Genomic DNA, 5,384 nt, shown 5'->3' with positions numbered 1-5,384 from the left:
AGGGCCAGTCCTGAAAAGTTAAGGTCACAGGGTTGCAGGAGACCCTGGGTTTGATCCCCAGTTACTCCCCCCAAAAAAGAAAGAAGTTCATAAACCAGTAGGTGCCCCATACAAATATTTTCACCTGGGAACATCTCCTCCTTCTTCTACACCATCTTATCCAAAGGTTTAAAAAAATCAGTGATTTGGCTGGGGATGTGGCTCAAGCGGTAGCGCGCTTGCCTGGCATGCGTGCGGCCTGGGTTCGATCCTTAGCACCACATACCAACAAAGATGTTGTGTCCGCCAAGAACTAAAAAATAAATATTAAAAATTCTCTCTCTCTCTCTCCTCTCTCTCAAAAAAAAAAATCAGTGATTTTTTTTACATTTTTTTATTATACGGAAGCAATATACAATGTAGAAAATTTGGAAATTACAGAAAAACCAAAGATGAAAATTACATTTATTCCACCATTCAAGTTAACCATTATTAACATCTGAGTATATCTTCAGTCTGTTTTCTATATACACAAGCATACACCCATTACAACAAAATTGTGTGTGGGTGGGTGTGTGTGGTATTGGGCATCAAATCCAGAGCCTTGTGCACACTAGGCAAATGTTCTATCACTGAGCTACATCCCCACCCCTACAACCATATTTTAACAACAAAATTGGTTTTAAAATGAAACTGTCACATACACTATTTTTGTAACCTCTTTAATATTCCAAGAGCATTTTTCTTTCCAGTCAAAATGTTCTTGTACATGACTTTTAATGGCTGCACAGTACTCCACCATCTGGACAGATATACAATAATTTACTTAAGAAATCCCCTATTGCAAATTTTCATTACAGCAGAAAAGGAATGAATTCCCAAACAGTTGCTTTCCATTTTTCTTTAGGCCTGGAATGAACGAACATTTTATAACTATATCTTTAATTATTTTCTTAAGAGAGTCCCAAATGTTGAAACACTGGTTTAAAAGACACGAAACTTTTTAGGGTGTTTAATACATATTATCAAACTTCCATCCAGAAAGGCTGTACCAATTTATACTCCCACATGCAATGTATAAGAGTTCTTTGGCCAATATTGCATCTTATGTATTATGCTAAGGGAAAAATGCTTTCAGTGATTTTTTTCCTTCCTTAATCATTATTATAAAATCATTTTTTCATGATCTTATACATTTGAATTCCTTTTATGAATTTCCTGTGTATGTCCTTTCACAGCTGCCTCATGCTCCTTGAGGCTGCTTATATAAAAATCACAGGCTGGGAAAGAGCTGGAAGAAGGCAGGTGAAGCCATGGGACACTTCACCATGGTTTCACATCTCCAAGAGAGGCAGAAGGACTGACGAACAACGGTGAGTGAAGTAGGAAATGGCTGGAAGCTTGTCCTTGGTGGAGACTGGCTGTTCTCCCTCCTCCTGGGGAACTCCAGTCCTTGATGGGCCCCACTGCTGGCTGCCCAGATCCAGCCCTGTGCTCTCCAGGTCTGGTCATTCACTGGTCTTCTGCCTGCCTCTGTGTTTTCAGGCTGCCCTTCCTCACCTCTGCTCTGTGATGGCTGAACATGGCAGAGCTATATACTCAGAGCTGGATGGACACACTGTGGCCAGTGAAGTGAGAAGGGGAAGAAAGGGTGGAAGCAATGTCCAGGGACAGAGCAATCTTTGTTGCAGCCTCTGAGTAGACTCAGTCTACCCACCCTCCTCTACCACAGTCCTACACACATCCTGCCCCTCAGTTAAGGCTACAGAGGAGCTGGGTTCCATGATCTCTCCTCTGTGACTTTCAGTTTCTCATAAATGGAGAATAGGATCGAGCCCCCCTACACATCTCCTCTCACCAAACAGATCAAACAGCTTCTTGTAACCCCAGAACTTGGGTAGTTCTGTCAGGGAGACTGGTCCAAGGCTGAATCACACCAGAACCCCAGCCCACAAGTGAGAATGAACGAGGAGCTAGAGATGGTGGGTTTACACTGTCTGACATCCAAAAGTGGGTCACATCCCACAACCCATCTTCCCCGGTTGTACAAGCCCAAGCTTAGTGTCAGTCACTACCCTGGAAAGCAAAGTGAGAGAAGCAGCAGTAGAACCCCATTGGCTGTTGGGTGGCAGGGGAAGCCTTATGTCATGCTTGCATGGTGGGAAGTCAATATAAAGACTGAGCTCTTACTAAGCCCCTCGCTCTATCTCCCCACCCCCCAACACCTGGGATTGTAATCAGGGATGGGGGAGGGAGAATTTATGTGAAAAGCTGTTTTGTTCCCACCCACAGGGGAAGGAGAGCCCAGGCTGAGTCAGCACAGGTGGGTTTCTAATGCCCTCCTACGTACTTATCTGTGGGATTCCCCATCTCCAGGTGGAGAAACAGGTGTCCCAAAGAGGTAAGTATCCCTAAATCTAGAATCTAGGCCAGTCTAAGAAAACACAGGGAAAAGAGAAGAGGGATGACTTATAGAGGTCAGAGTTTTACTATCACCTTTCCCTAAAGAGTAAACTCACTTTTGGAAAGGCCAGTAGGGAAGATTGGGAGATAAGGAAAGTAGGCGAAGGAGGAAATCGGGGTCCAGGTGTACAAAGTTTCCTTCTCTCCATTTCTTCCCATTGCCACACAAAGACCAACTAACCTTGGAGAGTTTGAGCCACCTATTCCCCAATGCAGCCAGCATCTCTATCTAAAGCTGCTCCTTTGCTGGGACAATCTGGGTGAAGATTCTCTGAGAAGGGTTTTCTTTCCTCCCCAAAGCTATTATCACCCCTGCAGTTAAGATCTTCCCAGCCCCAGTTCTGTCACCTTCCAGATGATAGAGAAAGCAGATCCTTCTCCTCTTCCTCCTTGAAGCCAGGGGCAGAGGGCAACAGTTCTTCAACTGGCAGCTTTAGCTGGGTCAGGACATAAAGCTTGCCACTGAAGAACTACTGCGGCTCAGCCAGGTGAGGATGTGGGAGGCACAAGCTCCTATAAGGAAAGGGAAGAAAAATGGGAAGGCACTAAGCAGGGCTGTGTCACAGGGACACCATCCCACTGGCCATCAAAACCCAGCTCCAGCAGACCTTCAGCCTTCTAATGAGGGGGTTCATGGCTGGGACCTGGGACTAAAGGAGCTCTAAACTTCAGTGACAGGCAGCTACAAAGAGACTTCCTTTGCTCCTCTTTACAGACCAGAACTACAGAAACTCTTAGCAATCCACTGGGCACTTCAGCCTCTCCAGCATTCAGAGAGGGCAGGGCCCAGGACCCAGGACACACCCGACCAGTCACTCAGATACCAGGTGAGAAGTTGTACCTCAGGTCCAGAAATGTGAGTTCAGTGATCAACCCAACTGACTTATTCCTAGAGAATTCAGCTGGAAGAGAGTTTGGGGGGCCTAGACTGGGGAAGAGTGAGGAAGGGAAGAGATCTAGTGTTTGGAAGAAGGTCAGCAGAGGCTCCCAGACTGTAAGGGAGAGGATAGTGGACCTAAGCCTGGAGGGGAGGGAGGTATGGGCAGGGTGGCTGGGCAGCTTCCTCAGGACTCTCAGATGCCAGGCATTCCGCTTGCACATTCCGGGTACATCTGGTATGAATTCCAGGCTGTCTGCCGGCCCCTCCATGTCTGAACTTTGTTCCAAGTTCCAAGCCCCGCCCCCACAGTTCCAACGCATGAATCAGCAGGAAAAGCCGGGCCCTGCAGCATGGCCCAGGGAGGGGGCTGGGGGCGTGGCAGGTTGAGAACTGTGAGCTGGGGAGGGCGGGTCTGCAGTGACACTCTGTCCAAGGGCATGGCCCATGCCAGACTGAGAGGCCAAGGCGATTTTGCTTTGGGATTTCTATACTAAGAGAGTGGAAAGATCAGGGTGGGGGTGGGGGGTTTTCAAATTCCAAAACCTCTTGAGAGGCATGAACTTTATGGTATCTTCCTTCTCTTAGGTGACCATCCAACTCTGTCCAACTCCTCTGTATGAGATGGCTCTGTTCTGCCCACAGAATTCAGGGCTGCTGAGAGTCTGTGCCAAGCAGGTGCCCTTGGCTTCAGGGAGGGGTGGGCCCAGGGCACTGACCCTCTGACCAGCTGCTCCATCAACCCTCTGGCACTCAGACAGCTTCTAGCCCAGTCTGACAGCCAGGATGACAGGCCAAATGAGTTGGAGGCTGGAACTAAGGCCAGAGGGAGGTGGGGGCGATAGCCTACTCAGAGGCCATGGGGAGGGGCCAAGAGTTGGCCGGGAGGTGGGGAGAGAGGGAGCCCAGTGATGACTAACCCAGGCGCCCCACCCAGCCAGCCGGCTTCCCAGGCGGTCAGGGCCAGGCCTGGGCTAGGGGCCTCACACCCGGACAGCCTGGGGGGAGGTGCAAAGGTGACCTTCTCTCCGCCCAAGACAGGCAGTTGGGGCTGGGGGGGTTAGAGTTTCCAGGCCCTCCTCCTGCCCGTCTCCCTCCCACCCTCCGCCCAACCGCGTGAAACCCTAACCTTTGGGTTGCATAAGGCTCCCGCACCGTCGCCGCCCCCTACTCTTCTCCCCTCCCCCCTTACATAACATCCCCCGGAGGGAATGAGAGGAGGGACCGGCCCGCCCAGCGACCCCTTCCCTGCCAGGGAACTGAACTGGCCCTGACCCAGTGAGCGCCGGTAGAAGCAAAGCACCTCCCCGCTACTCGCTTGTCCAGATACTCCCCATGCTAGACGGTCGACTCCGGATCCTCAGATCAGAGGGCGCCTGGGTTAGTCGACCCCGGCCCTCTAGCCCCTCATCTTGCCCGCAGCTACTCCCCCAGACCTTCCGCCACGGCTCTTGTCTCGGACTCTTTCTTTAAACCTCATGACACACTATTTCACCCAGTTCAGGTCCATCTCCCCTCGAGCGCCGCTGCCCCCGCCACCCCCTCTTCCCTCCCCCGGAAGGGCAGGGTGTGGCCGCCAGGACCCCACTTTACCCCATTACCCCGTTACCACTACTCCCCCCCAGTGTAACCGGGTCCCCAGATCACACCCACCTGGTGCTGGGTGTGGGGGTTGCTGAGGGTTAGGGAGCAAATCACTGCGTCCGCTCCCCACGGCCGGCGGCGCTGTCTCTTCCCAGCGCCCAGCACACACCGGCTCCAGTCTCCGATCAGCTGGCAGCGTCGTGACGCACAAGTTGCGATTGCACCGCCCAGGGCCAATCACCGCCCACTGCTGGGCAACGTGACCACACCCACTCGGGGGCGCCCTCACTTCTTCCCTGGTCCCACCCCCTCCAGGCGTCTCGGTTCTGATTGGCAAGAAGGCCACCCCTTTGCCTAGCAGTGTTGGGTTAAGCCACGCCCACAAGCTCACAAACTGACCAATAGATGAAAAGGCGTGGCCTACCCCTCCACCCAAACGACTGGCTTAAAAGAGAGCTACGTCAAACCGGAGTCTGAAGAG

General features: G+C 51.4%; 1 long non-coding RNA gene across 1 annotated transcript; it reads right to left on the bottom strand.

Moving 5' to 3' along the window:
• Window positions 1-354: 354 nt before the first annotated feature.
• LOC308635675 lies at window positions 355-5,114 on the bottom strand. The gene is made up of 3 exons (XR_014019227.1): window positions 4,973-5,114; window positions 2,791-2,955; window positions 355-1,597 (listed from the first exon to the last, which is right to left on the bottom strand). It is a non-coding gene; the product is annotated as an uncharacterized lncRNA (long non-coding RNA).
• Between the last annotated feature and the right edge of the window lie 270 nt (window positions 5,115-5,384).

Source organism: Spermophilus citellus (genome assembly GCF_964194105.1).
Source record: "Spermophilus citellus genome assembly, chromosome: 17".
Classification (NCBI taxonomy): Eukaryota; Metazoa; Chordata; class Mammalia; order Rodentia; family Sciuridae; genus Spermophilus; species Spermophilus citellus.
The sequence above is the reverse complement of the archived record's forward strand: the minus strand, read 5'-3'. Positions and strand labels throughout refer to the sequence as shown.